This window comes from Hydra viridissima, unplaced genomic scaffold (assembly GCF_058129835.1).
Source record: "Hydra viridissima isolate aposymbiotic clone 2 unplaced genomic scaffold, HvirCarnegie_v1 scaffold_1, whole genome shotgun sequence".
In the NCBI taxonomy this organism is placed as follows: domain Eukaryota; kingdom Metazoa; phylum Cnidaria; class Hydrozoa; order Anthoathecata; family Hydridae; genus Hydra; species Hydra viridissima.
Window position 1 is genome coordinate 36,603,881 of NW_028324300.1, and position 19,434 is coordinate 36,623,314.

The 19,434-nt window shown below is 34.7% G+C and overlaps 1 protein-coding gene across 1 annotated transcript in view; it reads right to left on the reverse strand.

The window, feature by feature from the left end:
* Positions 1-995: 995 nt before the first annotated feature.
* LOC145192501 (uncharacterized) overlaps positions 996-19,434 on the reverse strand; it is a 158,688-nt gene continuing 140,249 nt past the window's right edge. Inside the window, exon 3 of the transcript XR_016451365.1 lies at positions 996-1,138. The gene's annotated coding sequence lies outside the window, so the exon portion shown is untranslated. The remainder of the gene's footprint in view (positions 1,139-19,434) is intronic.

Here is a 19,434-nt window from a genome sequence, read left to right on the forward strand (position 1 = left end):
TCAATGCCTCGTCACAGTGAAGCTTTTTTGAAAACAAATGGATGTCACTTAATACTAACTAAAATCAATAATAGCAATTAAATTTCAAAAACTAAATTTCAATTAACCATTATAATTTATAACTTTTGTGATTTGTATTATGAATTGAATTAACAAAAAGAACATTTGGTAACGTTTCAGCTGATTCGAGAATGAATCAGCTGAAATTTGAAATCATTAAATCAGGAGGTTTTTCATTTGATATCCTTTACATAGATGTGATGTGTTTCAAATTTAACTTTTTTGATTTTCATGAGCAAATTTAAGGTTATGAAAAACGAGTAAAGCTCATTTTTTGCCATCTCCCCCGCGGTGATGTATTGGAATTTTATTGAAAGTATTTATTTTATTATAATATAATATTATAATATTTTATTGGAAGTTATTAGCAAAAGATTTATCACCAATATTGTAATGTTAATTGAAATCTTTCAAGAACTTCAATAAATGACGATTTAACTGGTTAAGTACACGAAGATGCGAAAAAAGCGTGATATTGTCAATAAAATTTGGTGTTTGACCGGTGGAAAGTTAATCGTAGTCATGTCCACATTTTATAAGTAGCAGGTTAAGCTTTTAAATTTGATTAACAAAAATTTAATTATAACCAGATCATCAATTTATAGATAATATGAGAATGTTTGAAAAAAAATAATACCCAAGAACTCGATTTTGATGTTATTGCAGTTCATTTGGGCGGGAAGTTTTTTCTCTCCTTGAACGAAAAACTTATCAAAGTGGAGAAATTGTTTTGAAGAAATAGAAATTGGTAGTGGATAACAACAAGCTATCGCAGTTTACCCAGCAAGCACACAACGTTGAAACAACGTTGAAATAACGTTGATCGACGTTGACACAACGTCGAAACAACGTTAAAATAACGTTGATCAACGTCGATCAACGTTATTTCAACGTTGTGCGCTTGCTGGATATGGAATCTTTAATTATTGGCACTTAGCAAGACTGGTAAAAACAGTATTTTCCTTTTTTACAGGTACATACAATGTAAGCTTCTCTATCTTTTTGACTGCATGGTAGTTTAGAGCGCTCTTCTTTGTCATAGGTCCCAATAAAAAGCTGTAAGGTTATAAAAAAGTACCTAAAAATAAAAATACTTTATTTAAAGTTTACTTCTTTTCTTAGATACCAATTCACATATAAAAAAAACTTTTCATTTTTCACAATTTTTAAACAAATTGAAATTTCACATAAACATTAATACACCCTACTGAAGACGAAGATGTTAAGTATGTAATGAATTATCTAATTAAAACTTTGGGTGAAGTGGAGCGATTTCTTCAGGTTCTATTTACATAATATAATAACAAATACATCAGTTCTGCTTATCTAATTAAAGAACACGTTTTATGACCACAACTCAACAGCACTGTAAATATAAAACAAGTGAAAGATTTTGCAAGATGTTTATATTTATATATCTATATTATATTTATATACCTATATTATAATAATATATCTATATTATAATAATATATCTATATTATATTAATATATCTATATTATACTTACATATCTATATCATATTTAAATATCTATATTATATTTATACATATATTTTATGCAGGGTTTTTGACAAAATAATTTTTTTATTTTTCAGAATGGAAGATTTGAAAAATTTACTTTTTTTTTTTTTTTTTTTTCTTTTTTTAACTTTTAACAAGCAAATGGAAAGTCTCTATTTATCATTTATGTATATTATTTATCAGTGAGTTGAGTTTTTTTACAATTTTTATAATAAAGAAAAGTATGAATATCCGCACAGAATTTGCTCCAAAACCTCCTTCACATCCCAATCAATTACAACTCAAGCAATGAAGCCAATCTTCATTCGTTTCATTCGCTGCACAAACACAATGTAAGTTTTCATCTCTGCTGTTTCTTAGTCAAAAATCACCAGAGTTATTTAGGATGATTTGGATCTGTACCAGAATTTTCAGCTCTTTTGACTTGTGCTATGCACTAACAGTATTACAACATTGAAGTCAAAGATAAGTTATCGGCATCAGCCGAGTATTTGTACAAATCCTCAGACTACAACACTACTATGACTTGCCGATTCTGGCGCATTGACATTTTTATAATTCTGCATCCTGATTTTCTGCAATCATGAATTGTGAATTCTGGCGCATTGACATTTTTATAATTCTGCATCCTGATTTTCTGCAATCATGAATTGTGAATTCTGGCGCATTGACATTTTTTTTAATACTTAATGAATTCAAGATGGCGTCGTGTTTTTAATTTTCTGCAATCATTTTTGTTGACTTACCTTTTTGTGTCCTCGATAATCTTTTTGCACTCTGCGATCAAGCATTTTGACTTAATTGAAATTTCTTTGTTTTCCTCGATAATCTTTCTGCACTCTGCGATCAAGCTTTCTGCATCTGCCTCTACCTCGTGTTCTGGACCAAAGAGTTGATCATAGTCCATAAATGTAAAGCACGGTTTTAGTTTGTAATGTCCAATGGCTAGCGTGTGAATTCCGTCTTGCAAGATGTGTCTTTTGTCATCGTTAGCGCTGAGTGCGACTTTGTTGATTTCTTCGGTGTAAATGTTATGCTGATGTGATCGGATAACGTTCATGGATGCAAGCTTTTCATTTCCACTTAATAAGCAGTCTTTATAATCTTGATGAGTGATGTGTTTTTGAACGACTTTATTTTTAACCCCTTTGCATCTTTTCTCTTCTTTTTCATAGGTTTTGTAAGAGTAGAGCTTAGGACGAAGTCCGACAAACTCTTTAATTATTTTTCCACAAGCCTCGTCTTTGAACATGCCGATAATCTTATTATTTAACCCTACTTTAAACCCAGCGTTTTCAATAGCAGGATGGTCTTTAGAAAAGTTGCTCGTGTCAAATTTGGTTTCAAGATCGCCAGAAATGTCTTGATAAAAATCTTTCGTTTCGATTTCATAGATGAGCGAGTCAGTGTCAGTCATGAGTAGTTTCGCGCGATCTCCGTATTTAGGTTTGATATAGTTGTAATGGAAATCAAACATCAAAGTTTTGCTTATTTCTAGAACGCTTAGTCCTAAGTAAACAGGCTTGTTGTAAAAGAGTTTTGTTCTTTTCATATGAACTGCAGTAAGGTTTTCATCAAAAATGGTATTTCTATCATAATTAGACTTTCTTGACAATTTCAAGACTTCTTTTCTTGTGGTGATTAGTTTAATATCAACATGCTTTCGAATATTCTCTATGGTTTTTCCAAAGACAGAGTTATTCATGAGTTTAAAAAATTCTTTTTCAAACTCGTTTTTAGCTTTTGCTCTTAATCCAGTGTTGAGATCGATGTATTGTTTCATGAAGGGTTCTTCTTCAAAGGTGACACCTCGATGAATTTTAGTAGTGATCAATCCAAGTCGTTCATAGAGTTTTAGGTTTTCATGATGAATGACGTATTTTTCTTTGTTGTTTAAATTAGGAACGAGCTTGTCCACTTTATTAATTTTTAGTCTTTCAGGAGCTAAAGGATAGTCGTTGTGTAAATCGTGTAGGCTTTCGGGATAGGTTAAATCGACTTCGAGAATACAAGGCATGGATTTCCAATTTAAAAGTTCATCTTCAGTCATCCATCTGAATCCTCTAAAAGGAAGAGGCTTACACATAGCCCATCCATATAAATTATTAGCGTCTGAATACTGAATGAATTTCGAAGGTTGTGAAGGATCATAATCACTCATGTATTTGTTGTTAGCAGTTCCATGTCGTTTGCTGATCATGCAAATTCCACCGCGTATCCCTTTTTCTATCATATTAAGCATATCAATATCAGACAGAAGCTCTAACCGAATTCCAGTTAGTTTTAACATGGCATCCCAACCCAAACCAGGTGAGGTGTAATACCAAGCAGAATCAAGCTTGTAATAGATACGGCACACGTCTCTGAAATTTTCAAAGATATCAGCAAGTATCAGAACGTCTGACTTGTTGTACAGTTCTTGATAATCTTTAAACGTTTTACATCCAAATACATCCCAAACGTTTTTTGCATGCGCATAGTCTTCACAGCTTATTCCCTCATCATTCAGTTTGGAATAGAATGCTTCAATAGGAGGTAATTGCGTTTCGGAGAACTTTTCAATCGAGTCCACCCAGTCATAAGGGTAAATACCTTTTTTTCTTAATAAATCAAACTTTTCTCCAGAGTAATATTGAGCAACGTTTTTGCATTGGTCGTTGTTTAGATTTTTAGCTAGATCTTCTAACTTGAAACTCATGAACCTGTAGCTGTCGATAAACCTCAATTCTTTCCATACTTCCTGAAGTTTACCTTTCTTATTAATAAATTCTCTTACTTTGATTTTTTTCGAGAAACTGATATATTTTTCTTCATTGTTGGGTATGCAATTGAGCTTTCCACCTAATTTCTTGATGAACAAATGACTGTCATAACCGGACAAATTATGGAAAATGATGGGTATGAATTTTGGAAGTTTATAATTCAAGTTGCATTTGTTATGAGCAGCTCCTCGATACTTTCCAGTTAAATGACAGTGATCCCACACTTTGTCACTGTTAAGATCTGATTCACAAATATGACATAGAGTTGCAGTCTCAAAATTATTTTCATCCTCATCCGTTACCACTTTCTTTTTTACTATATCAATCTTGTCGAGAATCTTTATAAGGTCAGCTTCAAGCATGGTTATAAACTTTTGAGCTACGTCATCCTCTTCGCTTTCAGCTGTGTACATGACTGGTTCTCCTTTGTAAAGGCTATCGTCAAAGCATTTGATATAATAGCAGAAGGAGCTTGGAACGTGCTTTTGATATTGTTTGGTGTACGACTCTTTCGAATTCGGTGTGCAAGTGTTAAGAGGTTTGATGAAACTTTCAAAGTCTGCATATACAACGTATGGAACTCTCATAGACTTGTTATAGTTTTTAAAATGAACGGTCGTTCTTTCTTTAGGAAGTTCGATTCTTACTGCATCGTTGTCATAGCAATAAGGTTGATGCTGTTGAAGCTTTTCTTCCTGGTCATAACCTTGTAAGCAATTTCTGCAATAATACATTTTGTGCTGATGATTTGATGTTTGTGTAGATAATAACCGACTCAAACTTTTAATCACGCAATAATGGTCAGTGTCTTCGTTTGAAATAAGCAACAAATCAATGCAGTGCTTTCGATCTACAAAGTCAGATATTTTCAAAGGGTAAAGTTTTTTATTTTCATACCCAAAGACGTTGGTGCTAATGTCTGGATTATTTTTCTCAAACTTATTGATTTTATTAAGCTTGACAGGAAACTCCATTCCTTCCCAATTCAGTTCTTCTGATTTTAGAACCAAGTCTTTATCAATTCTTTCGTTGTCTCTATTTTTTAAATTCAACGCTCGAGTGACTGACCATTTAAAGCATTGATCGTCCTTGTTTTCCATGTTGATGATTGCCTTTTTGTCTTTCAGCTCTTTAGACAGCTCAATATAGGAAGAACCGCTGATAGGTTCGTAATCAGTAAAGTTAATGTCCATTCTTAAAATCTTAGATATAGTGCAATTAGATCCTAAAGCATTGTATTTGACACTACTTTCCAAGACTTTTCCTTCCATCTCACCCATGAGCTCTCTTACATCTGTAGTCGCTAGAACAATCTCTGATCTTGATGAAAAGCTTGCTTCCCGAGTCACTTCTTCACCAGTCATCATGCTTACAGATTTCATTTCACACGTTAAAATAATTCTTACCTTTGTATTTCTTTCCCCTTCCATGGTTTGAATGGCAGACTCTCTCACCAAATTAAAAAAGGTTGCAAGGTCGTTATATCGAGAAGATGGTGTGTAAGAAAATTGTCTCACAGAACCCTCCGCTGAATGTTCAGTCATTTTAAACTTTACTTTAATTGGTTTTGGTACAGGCTGTTTATACTCTGTTTTTGATACAAGCGATTTGATAGACTGTATCTTTTTATCGATTTGTTTTGCTGATTCGCTTACCTTCTTCTTGACTACTTCAGGAACGTAGGGCTCTATCCATTCTTTAACATCATTAAACTTAGTTTTAACATAGGATGCCACACTTTTTGTAACTTTTGTCAGAGTTGAAAATAAACTAGGTCTTGGTGCAGGAACCGGTCTTGGTGCAATAACGTTTGTTGAATCCTCGACTGATGTATCAAGAATAGAGGGTTCATCTCTTGTCGTCTGATTTTGCAAGAGAGTAGAAGGCTCGAATGAAATCAAGTCGCTAGACCTCGGTCTTGGAGCTGTCACAGGTCTTTTAGCTGCAGGACGAGGAGCTGGTACAGGTTTTTCAGAGCCAACAACAATCCTTACTTTTGTTGGCTTTATTGAAACTTTTGTAGGTTTTACAGAAACTTTTACAGCTGGCCGAACAAACCTCACCACAGTAGGTCTACGAAAAGCAGCAGGAGCAGAGACAACTCTAGGAGGCTGCAAAGCCATTATAAGTTCTCCCTTTCTCATTTTAGAGTATCCTCTTATTTTCTCCTCTTTAGCAATTTCTTTTAATTCTCTCACTGTTTTGTTTTCCATTTTATTAAAACAAGATTTTTTTATTTATATCATTTTTCAATTTTTTTAAATTCTTATATTGAATTTAAAAACTTCTTACTCCAGAAATCTCATATTTGTATCCATCTACTACTTTTCCATTTCTACTTTCAAAGTACTGCCATCCATGTCCAGTCTTTTTCTGTGATTCATAAGCAGACTTGTATTCCACCACCTCACCAGTATCAACATGAGTTATTTTTAAATGTAAAGGATTATTTCTAATTAAACCAAGTCTAACATATTTAGGATCAAGAGGCTTCTTTTCTTTTTTCTCATTTTTTCTAGGTCTTCCTACTGGTCTCACCTCTTTCGAGTTTTCCAAAATGGCATCTTTATCAATCAAGTTGTTCTCAACCGCAATCATCATGAGCGACATTTTATTGTCTGACGTTTTGGAAACATTATTTTCTTTTAACAAATTTTTCAAAAACTTTCTTGTGTAAGGCATATTTTATTATATCAAGATTTTATTTAAATCAATTTTTTCATTTCTAACATCTGAAGAAGTTCCATGGATTCGAAGAATCTTAAAGTTTTCATACACAATGTCATTGGAACCTAGTGAATGATTTAAAATTGCGCTTTTTAGATTTCCAGAAATCTTTTTCTTCTCCTCGAAATCACAATCCAAACCAAGCACATAATTGTCAATCATTCTTAGCTTTTCTTTTTTAGGCAAGGCTTTCCAAGTACTGAGATGCTCTTTGATTTTCTTTTCCATTCGTGAATATTCTGTCTCACCACTCCATACAAGTCGGTAAAGCTTGTCTCTCTCTTCATCACTGTACTCTTTTGGAATATTAAAATTTTCGTTTTCAGTGACGTAAACAGATTCGTGAAACACACCTGTTTTTCCAAAAGCAAGAAGCTCAAGATGTCTTTTTTTATTTATGTCAGTCTCTTTGATACTACATTCTAGAAAAAACGGAAAAAACTGAATCATTTTATTCTTTTTTTAACAGATTTAAATCCTTTTTAGGTCTACCCACAGGTCGATCTTCCTTCACGTCTTTAATCAATATGTTTTTATCAATCAAGTTGTTTTCAATCGCAAGCATTAATAATGACATTTTATTGTTTGACGTTTTGGAAATTCCGTTTTCTTTCAGTAATTTTTTCAAATCCTTTTTCGTATATCTCATTTTTTATTTTAAAAATATTATTTTTTGAAAAACACTTCAATGAATTGGATGCTCTACATCTAATAAACAAAAGTAAATTTGTTTCCATCTGATTCAAGGGTATGCAATCTATCGGAAATGACGATAGCAAAGGCTTGAGTGTTTGCAGGAACGTTTGCATTGAATGTCGCTTTTATTTTCATATCTATCACTCCAGATTTTAACCTCTCAGACTGCTTGCTTACGTCGAAAACAAAAAGAGGACAAATGTATTTATAATTTAAGGCAGTCAAATTAGGTTGAGATATAAGTTCGTTTACACCATAAAGTCTATTGTCAAACTTAGAGGCGTCTCTATATGCTCTTGAGTATTTGTTGTTATTAAAGTCTAAATCGTAATCAACAGCAGGATATCTTTCACTGTTTAAAGTGACATACATGTTCTTCAAGTCGCAGTGATTAAAGACTGCAGGATTCTCTACTTGACTTCCAGATTTATTGGTTTGAAATCCAACAATGACATACCTTGGTCTTTCACTACCAGATTTTGTGCTTAGCGTCCAACTAAAGTTGTTGGATACAGGAACAGCGATGGTGTCACATTGTCTAGATCTGAACGAAATTGGAACCTTTACTTTTGATTCAATGATTTTGTAAAGATTGTTACTAGCTGCGATAGGGGGTGTGACATGAGGCATAAACAAGGATAATTTGCTAAGATCTATTTTTCCTGCAGCTGCTGTTTCTGCTCTAAAAATAGCATCACTATCACTCTTTCTCACAAGAGTAAGTTTATGACTAACTCCATAGATCACTTTATCGTAATCATCGCAAAATCCAAAAATGTGTTTTAAAGGAATGCAGAACGAAAACGATCCTTTTTCTTCACTTTGCTTGATGATGTAATCTCGTCTTTGGATAAATCCAGTGTTGGCTTCATTTGCTAAAGCTGATGTGTCTCTTTGCCACAGCTGATTCATTCCTTCAGACAATTGGAACTCTATTGGATATTTGAGGTATCCAATCATGGTGGTAGCTTGTCCAGGATCGAAAATGATTTCTAAATCTCGACCATCCAAACGATAAGTAATCTGCCTGAACAGATACATGATGCCGTTGTTAGCAAGAGTAACGAGGTCTGCATCAGCGTAGGAAGTTCCATCTGCTTTTAAAAGTCTTCCTTCAACCAAAAGGTATGCCTCAGATGGAAGCGTGAACAAATCTTGTTTCTCAATATTGATCCTTATTTCTCCATCCACATTTAGATTTTTACTCTCAGGCTCGTATTCATGAAACTCGAATCTCTCAATTTCTTCATCCACAATAATCTCTTCTGTAAAATTTAAAACATAGGAATTTGCCATTTTTATATGTCGAAGAAAAAAATTTTTTAGATCCTCATGCAATCAAAAGTCCATTTCCTCTTTTTACCAAGTCTTGTATTCTAATCGCGTTGTTCTTTGACAATCCTGATCCAAACATAGAATATTCATCTATAACTGGTGGTGCTGCTGCCGCTGCTTTGTTAACAATGCTTGAAATAATTTCCTTGCTTTTAATACTGAGATCATTCTTTGCAGCTGGCTTTGGAGTTCCAGTCTTGGCATACAATTTCTCAATGGTCTTTTTACCTTTATCAATAGCTACGTCTTTAGCAGTGGAAATGGCTGTTGAAGCTAGCTCTTTTCCTGCAGATTTAGTAGCCATGATGGCTTCTCTTCCCAGTTCAGTTTTTGCAATTTTATTAGCCAAAGTAGATGCTGCTCTTGAAGCGCTTGAAGCTGCTGCTCTTCTCAAGAAATTCTTAAGCGTGTCCATGATTCCACTTCCACCCACAATATGCTTCTTAACATATCTATTTCTATAAACGATCATTTTTTTATTTACAAAGATTTTTTTTATTTCATATCGATATACGCCATCATAGCCTTGTATTCGTCTTTATTAATCCTATTCTGTCTCAACAGCTCATCGCAAATGGAAACAGCTACATTTCTAGATCCTTTATTCCCAGCATGCCATGCAGCGATGCTCAAGTTGAGATTTTCCACAAGAGCATTTGGATCGCTTGGAAGAATAATCACACCATTGCCTTTTTTGACTTTGGTTTCACTTTTAATTTTGTCCTGAAGAGGCTTTATAATTTGTCGGTATTTTTCGCTTCTGGAGGCTTTTGGCTTGTTTGTATCTGAATGAATAGCATCACTGTCTAAAAGAATTTTTGAATAGTTTTCCTTATCTTCTATGTTAATGCTGCTGCTAAAAAATTCTTTTGAAATGTTTGGATTGGTTAGCAATTCCCAAAGACCTTTTGTTCCTTCATACTTTTCTCCTCCAACAACGATATCATTTCCTTCCACCTCCACTTCCATTTTTCCAATGCGCATTCTATCACCAATTCTACTAAATTCATAATCTCTTTTAGCGCCGTTTGGGAAACGTTTATTATATTTATTTAAATAGAAGTATGAAATATCTCCTAAATGATTTGTCTCATCAAAACTTGGAGGTGCTTGTTCATTGCGTCTTTCTTCGATGCTCTTGATCATCTTTTCATTGCTTTCAATCAGAGGCTTGTAAAGCTTGCTCAAATCAGTCTGAAGATTAGCATCATAAATATTCTCATTCAAACTATCTTGATAGATTCTTTTTCTTCTTTCAACAAATTCTTTCACCAGTTCATCCCTCTTGTTAGGGTCTAGTATTTTAAAAAAGGACATTTTTTAAAACGCAAGAAAAAAACTTAAACGTAAACTTATCTGCGTTTTTTAAATTAGTTTTTTAGATCCGAGTGCAGATCCATGGAAATCTACGATTTCTTAAACATGTTGTTGAACGCTTTTATTGCATCTTCTCTTCCTTTTTGGATCAACGACTCTTTAGTTATCTCGTCAATGTTGATTTTTGTTTTAGTTCTTATTTCTTTCATCAGACTCTTAAACTTTTGAAGCTCGTCTAAAATCAATTCATACTCTGAATCGCTCACAATGTTGTCTACTAAAGCCTTTGAAATGTGACTGTTGATGGTGTTCAATTTCGACTCGGCCAACACTTTGATCTTTTCATGCTTCTCCGCTTTTAATGCTAGTTTTTTGTTGACTTGCCCTCCTACAATGGATAAAAACCCCATTCCAATAGCCACACCTTCACACGCAATCGCAATAGGAGCAGCAGCGATGGTGCTCAAAGTTCCAATTCCAACAACTCCAAGTGCAACACCACATGCTTGCAACGTAGAGTCTACAAAAGAAATGATTCTGAAAGCGCGATGATACTTTTTGCTTAAATGCACTCTCTTTTTCCTCTCGTTGTCCATCTCTTTTTGGACTTCGCTTATTTTTTGAAGACGGTAATTGTGTCCTCCATCATCTACAGGAGCTGTTGGAAGAACTGGATAAAGTCCATACGCTTTTGCGTTAGATTTAGCATCGTGATTGTATTCCATTTTATATTAAACGAAAAAAATATTTTTTTTCACTCATTAATGAAATTGACAAAGCATAAACTTCCCCCTTTTTTAATAATGACATCTGACTTGCTGTTATTGTAAATTTCCATGATCACATTATCCGTCGACTCTGATAGTATGATGCTGTGACTGAAATAATCCAGTTTTGATTTTAGGCTTTCCCTCAAATTCACTAAAGCTAATCCGCTTTTAAGCTTTATTCCAAACATAAAAGTTATTTTCTGATGACTCAGTTTATTTAATGTGATGTCTTTTTGAGCAAATATTTCATACTTACTTCCCACTTTTACAGGAGGATGCTTCAAATACTTGTCGAAAAAAAGATATGATTTATGACGAGCCTTTCGATCGTTATTAAAAAAATTTTTTTTATGCACATGATTCTCCATTTTTATTATCACAAAAAAATTATTTTTTATACATCATTTTATTCCTCACATGTAAAGAATAAAATGATTATTGTTTTTAAGCAGCAGAAGCACACGTTCTATATTCATCTTTTTTAAAACCTTCAATCAACGCCTCAATCTTTAATCTATTTCTTTTCTCCTCCTCATCATTGATGTAAATGATAAAGTTGTTTCCACCCGTTTCATTACGCATATCTTGTAACAATTCATTATATATATAATCATCATATTCATTTTGTTCTTCAACACTCATCGAATTGTAATCTAAAACTATAGTATCATTTTAAGGTCCATTGTAAGGTAAATCTTCAGGATCATCATCATCTTCAGCGTCAACAAATATAAGTCTATTGTAAGGCCTATCCTCAGCAACAGAACTATCATCGTCTTCGCTTTCATAGAGTTCATCGCACTGATCTTCTAAAAATTCATTATCTGACATACTCATTGTTATTTTTTATATGAAAAGAAATTTATTTAACTCAAAATTCAAATTTTTTTTATCTGTACATTAGATCCATGGAAATCACTAGTGATTTTTTAAGCGTAATAATAGGCTTGTCCTAGAAGAAGGTAAAAGCTTCCGGATTGACCGACTTGAGCATCACCAGAGTTGAGCGTGACAACGAGTCTTCTTCCAGCTGCGACAGTAGGCATAGAATCTGCTTCTCCAAAATTTCTGTAAAAAGAGATGGTGGTGGCGGAACCGATGGAAGAAGTGGATTGATACAAAAGTCCAGTTGATTTGTTGTTAAACGAAGTCACATTTGAGCCGTTCCACGACGACAAGTAAAAATCTTCTAATCCAGAAGAGGAAAAGAAGCATGTGCTGTCACCGTCATATCCTGGAAAATACGTGTAATTGTTGGTGTTGTACGGTGTCCAAGGAGTGAGTACAGTACCGTTACCTGGAGGTAGATTTCCGTCGTACATTCTAACTCTTGATTCCCACCAGTTTCCAGAAGAGCCGATGACGTGCATCCTGATGTATTTCAACGAGACACCATTTCCTTTCCCGCTGGTGTTCAACAAAACGTATTCGCTACCATAAGTGGTATTCAAATATCGAAACGTTCTGCAGTACAGCTTGTAAAGAGGGATGGTTGCAGGAATGGAAGCAAGTGTGGAAATGAACGGTTGAATCCAGTACGTGATGGCAGTAGCATTTCTGTTGACGAGTTGAATGGAGATGTCGTTTCTGAAAGGCATGTCCAATGTGAAATATCCTCCCAAGGAAGTGGTGTTAAACATGTTGCATCCCTGCAAAGAATTGGTGTAAAAAGCTCCTCCCAATGGTGAGAAAAGCAAATCAGTAGCAAGTCCTGTTTGATCCACTCCAATTCCTTCTGTTGTTTCTGCATAATTCCCTACATTGATTTCTCCTTCAGTAAAGATTCGAATGAAAACTTGACCAGGAATATTCGTGCCAGAGGAGCTGTATAAAGCCAACCACAATCTTCTCAGCACACCAGATTTTCCAGAAAACGCAAACACAGGAGAAGTCGTTAACGCCGCTACCGTCTGAGACTTGAACCCCAAACTGGTAAAACTAGATCCTGGAACGACACTGGTCAAACTCGATTTTTGCAACAGCAAGTCTACATAATTCTTTGTCGATCCATCTTGCGCGTTGGTTGGATCAGTCACGTTGATCAATTTGTGCGAGTTCAAATCCAAGTCTGCTGTACCTATGACTGCTCCACCCGAAGCATGCGTGTCAACGTAATTTTTTGTAGCTGAATCCGAAGCTGATGTTGGTTCAGCCAAATTAGTTAGTTTATGAGCTGTCATGTTGATGTCGGTGTATGAAATAGTGTTGTAAGAGACTTTGGTGTCTACATACCCTTTTGTCACTGCGTCTTTTAAATTGGTTGGATCGCTCACATTAATCAACTTGTGAGAGTTCATGTCGATGATTCCAGTGATGATGCTAGATCCGTCTGTTTTAACACACTGACTCGAACTCACATCAACGTAGTTTTTGGTGGCAGCGTCATGCAAATTAGTTGGCTCATTCAAATTGATGGCTTTGTGAAAATTTAAATCCAAATCTGTAGTTCCCACTACAGTTCCTCCTCCTGACGAATGCGTATCTACATAATTCTTCGTAGCTGCATCGTGTGCGTTGGTGGGTTCACCCAGGTTGATGATTTTATGAGAGTTGTAATCCAAATCTGCAGTGATGGTGCTGTTTCCATCTGTTCTGACATAGAGATCACCTGTTATAGCTGTTGCTGAATAAGGATCATAAAAATACCTCCCTAATTCAGTTCTTCCAAATTTGTCAATCATTTTTTAATGATTGGAAAAAATTTTTCACCAAAGTGTGTTAACAACGCTTTGAAAGTTCACCCCTTCCTGTAATTTTTTCAAGACGTAGAGACACAAGTGACCACAATAAGACGTATCACCAAATTGAACTCTCTCGCTGTTATAATAAACAGGACTTTTCAAATAATGAACTAGCTCGACAAGAGGAGGCTGGGCATAAGAGTCAAAACTGTATTTTTTGTCTCCGTCTTTATACCAACACACCCAATGAAATCCATCTGTGCTTGAATCTCCTGTGTTGACAATTCCACATTCTTTTTTCATTGTCTTTTCTGGCAATTCATCCCTCACAAAAACACCTCTAAAGTTTTTAATTTTAAGCTTTTTTACAGCCTCTATTAATTGAAAGTTGGTAAGAGGTTTGTTCGGTAGTACAATCCCTTCAACGTTGATCATTTTTTAAAATTCAGAAAAATTTTAAAAATTTCACATGTGAAATTCTATGTATTCAAAGAATCTAAAAAAATTTTTTAATCCTGCTCTATTTCATCTGATTCTTTCACCTCTAAATCAAAGTCTTCACACAGCATCATGCTATGAGGCAAAGACGCATTTTTTATGATGACAGCCTCCACCAGTTTAACTTGAATAGACACAATCGAAGGACCAATATACACCCCCTCAATTCTAAGTCCTCCAATAGCATAACATCTTTGGTTGATAAAATCATGTCCAGAGCATTTGACCAAATTTCTATTACTGCGTTCTCCTTTAACTCCATTTTGTATATCAAGATTTGTTTTCTTTCTATGGAATAAAGAAGTAATGAGTATTTCATCTTGCACATTTTTAGTAAACGTCTTTGCATAAAAGACTGGTGTAGATTCAGCATTATCAGCTTTATATTTTAAAATACTCAATTCTTCTGAATTAATTTGCTTTTTTCTTCCTCCTTTTTTAAGTTTGGTTGACAATTTATCTACTTCACCTCTAATGAACAAAGTAATCTTTTCCATCATGCTAATAAACTTTGCTTCTTCTTCTGTCTTTCCCTTTTTAGCATCAAAGCAGACAAAAGACATGGAATAACCAGTCAATTTTTGTGTTGCTGGTTCTTTATTCTCGCATACACCATACGAAAATAAGATGGGAGATCGTAATACAAGAGGAGCGTCGCCATTGGAATAAGAATATTTTAATGGTATTTTTTGATAAGTTACTGGTTTGGTCGCTGAGTAAATTTCTCCGACTGATAATTTACTCTCATCAAAACTTTCAATTGTAATAAAACTCATTTCTTTTATATAGAAAAGAAAATTATTTAACTCGTTTTTCGGAATAATGAAAATCTACGATTTTTTAGATCATTTTTTCATAGAAAACACTTCTTTATTGTTCACCCAAGAGTTAAAAGAGTCTGGATATCCTAGCCATTTGACTAGTGATCTGTTCTTTTGCTTTCGAATGACTTTTTCAATTCTGAATATGTCTTGTTGCGTCTTTTGCATTTCTTGTTCATAAAATGTACCTTGTATTTCTTCATTGTTAGCATCAGCGATTTTATACGTAGGTGGATTCGTATGCTGAACATTTGTCACGGTAAAAACCTCTTCAGTCCATCTCGGCGTATACCCCTTTTCAAAATGAGACTTCTTTTTTACGATCCTCACTTTGTCACCCATTGAAAATTTTGGTTCTGCTCTTTCTGTTTGATCCTTTCCATTCAGGTTCATCCAAACCCTATATTTATTCTTTTCATCGCTAGCTTCCACTGGAGTCATTTTGATAGAAGAGTGCTTTGTGTTGTTGTAATTTTTCACCATCTCATCCAATACGTTAATGTATTTATGAGTGTTGTTGGCTGAAAAATATTTAAACATTCTCTCTTTCATCGTTCTGTTCCATCGTTCAACAACAGAACTTTTTTCCTCGTTTTCAGTAGAATACAATTGCACTCCCAACGCTTGTACATGCTTGTTATAAAATTCTTTACCTTTATCCACCCACATCTTTGTACACTTTCTCTCCTCAAATATTTTTCTTAGAGCGTTAGCTACATCAACTCCAGTTTTACTCTTTAACGGAACGATCCATCCATACTTTGAAAACACGTCGATCACCATGAGCAAATATTTTACCCCGTTGTTGAATTTTGAAAACGATTGCATGTCAACCAAATCTGCAGCCCATATTTCATCCATGTCGTTCACAAACACTTTTCTTCTTTTAAAATGATGAATGACTGGTTTATGAAGCTCCTCTGCAAGTTGATCCGTCCATTTCAGGTTCTCCGGTGCTTTTTTTTTAGACCTAATCCGAATTTAGCTTTGGCTTTGATGATGGGAGTGATCAGTTTTCTTTCGTTAATCTCTTTTTGAGTGGGGTTTGGAATAGAGTTCATTTCTTCAAGCATCATTTGATCTGCTACATTTCTGCTTTTAACATCGTTTAAATATTTGTAAGCTAAATCGTGGTGGTATGCTGCATTGTCCACTCGATCTACTGGTTTGCTCCAATCTTGATACATATCGGTGGATGTGAGTCTTTTGTCTAAATTGGTTCCTGGTCCTGCAAAATTCATCCCTGGAATGTGCATTTCTCCTGGAAACTTTGCCCATGGAAGCTTTATTTTTTTTGAAAAATTGTTGATCGATTCCACCAAGTCTCCTCCATTGACTTCATTCGCAGAAACAAACTTGCATTTGCCTCTTCCGCAGACGGCACAAGTTCCTTTAAGCATATTTCTATTGCTCTTGCTTATAGAATGGTACAAGTTGTTCGTTTCTGTTATTCTTTTGCATTTGACACAATACATTTTTTATATTCAACATAATAAAAAATGGAAGTGATTGATTTGTCATGGAATGTAAATAAAAACAAAAGGAAAAATAACAAGCTTTTGCCTAGAAGTATACGTGGAATCATTATTGGGAAATCAGGATGTGGAAAAACAACGTTGCTACTCAATTTACTTTTAAGACCTGGGTGGTTAGACTATAATCATTTGCAAGTGTTTGGAAAATCTCTTTTTCAACCGGAATATAAAATACTCAAAAACTCGTTCGAGAAGAAATTGCCAAAGGAAGTTATTCTTAATTTGTTTAACATTCAAAACAAAATTGAGGAATTAAACGTAAGCCCTGAATGCGTTATTAATGAAACTTCAAAAAAATGGGATAACACAGAAGATATGGAATGCCAATTTTTCGAAACGGCTGACGATGTGCCTAATCCTGAAGATCTTGATTCATCCAAAAACAATTTAATGATCTTTGACGATTTGCAATTGACAAAACAAAACAAATGTGAAAAATATTACATCCGAGGAAGACATTCTAACGTTGACTGCTTTTACCTCGCTCAAAACTATTTTATGCTACCTAGACAAACCATCAGAGAAAATGCCAATTTCATTTGCTTGTTTCCTCAAGACTTTAAAAACATAAACCACATTTATCAAGATCACGTTTCAAGCGATATGAAGATAGAAGAGTTTAAAAAGTTTTGTAAATATTGTTGGTCTCAACCTCACGGATTCGCCGTCATTGATTTATCCTCTAAAAAGGATTGTGGAAAATATCGAAGCGGATTCGACAATTTTTATTTTCCCAACTCTATATAAAAAGATGAGCGGATTTTATCTCCTTACAAAAGCAAAAAAAGAAACTCCAACCATAAGAAACAGCGTCATCCAAACCGAGTTTGACAACCCCATTGAATTTGATCCTAATAAAAAGTATGAAATGGCTCTTGTTGGCTTTGACACTATTCACAGCTATACCAGCATCAATTCAACAAATAATGTTTTCAGATACAGTCCCAACGCCGGTTCAAACAGCTACACCATTTACATCGAAGAAGGAGCGTATGAAATTAGCGAGATTAATGATTATCTTCAGAAGGAAATGGAAAAACAAGTTGGAACCTTGTATAGAAAGGATGGTGTTGTTATCGGTGCAAACCTAATGACTTTAAGATCTACTCTGAAATTTGGAAAACCTGGAACTACAACAAAATATTGGGTGGATTTCAACGTGAATAACAGTTTAGCTCCTGTTCTTGGATTTAATAAAGCAGAATATACCTATGTAGAGAAAAAAGAAGATCCGACTAATCCGGATAAAGTCACAAGTTATATTGACTATTACGAGTCTGAAGCAATTTCGAGAATAGACGACGTGACCATCATCAGAATCACAAACGATGTGATCGGAGCATCTTATGATAACGGAAAAAGAACATCTGACATTTACTCTTTTCATCCTGACACTCCTCCAGGCTATAAAATTACCGAAAAACCTTTCCACTTGATTTACCTTCCCATAGTAGTAAGCAGAATTTCAAGAATGGAAACAACAATTATAGATCAAAACGGTAACTTGATCGACTTTAGAGGTGAAGACATTATCCTCAGATTTCACGTGAGAGAAAGAATAACCTCTGTGCTTCAAGACCTTTTTACGAGCAGCGCTGTTCAACGATAATTTTTTTCTTTTATTTTAAAAATGAGTTACCAAAAAGTAAAATTAAACATTTCACAAAGTCAATCTGACAAAATAAAAAAAGCGATTCAAGACAAGACTGATGTCAATATAAGGCTATCTCATCAAGACTTGAACGGTGAACATATTCTCGCTATTACTCATGCGCAATTGAACAAAATTACAAAAGCGTATGAATCCGGTAAAGGAGTCACTCTTAAATTAAGCAAAAGACAACTTGCACACAACTCAACCATTGAAGGTGGATTCATCGGAGCTCTTCTACCGTTATTAGGTATGATAGGTAGCACTATTGCTACAAGAGTAGTTCCTGCTCTCGCCACTGGATTGTTAGCAGGAGTAGGCTCTTCTGCTGGCTCTGCTATGGTTGATAAAATTGCAGGAAGAGGAATCGTTTACTTGAAAAAGAATGGAAGTGGAATGAAAATGACTGCTTCAGGATCAGGAGTCTTTTTAAGACCTTGGGTGAAACCTACTATTGGTGAAGGACTATTTGTTAAAAATGGAAAAGGCTATCAATCTATTGGATCTGGCTTATTGCTCGGACCTAACTCACCCTTTAATAGCATTCCCTTTTTAGGTGCTATTCTATGAATAAACTCTTGTAAATTTTATATATAAAGATATATAAAATTTGCATCTTCACAATATATACGTCACTATCGTTTACTGTAGAATAGAAAAATACGATGATGGATTAAAAGAATGAACTCGCTCTCATTAAAAAAATGAGCATTGTCTTATTAAACACGAAAATTATGGACAAGTTTGACAAGGATAATCTTGATGACATCAAGCACTTGAAATCCGTGTTTCTTCTTTTGGAAAACAAACACGACCTGTCAGATGAAGCTATTAAGCATCTGATGGAGATCAAAGACGAATTGGATAAACGCAAGACTGAGAAAATAACGTTTATCGTCAAGACAAACCATCTCATCCAGCGATATCAAGACATCCTGCAGACGCAGCTTTCGTTTGAAGACCGTGCTAAATTTGACGAAGAAAAAAACCAACTTCAACGTCAATATTTTACCATTGCAGAAGAAACGCTTTCTCAACGACAGTGGACTGATATTAAA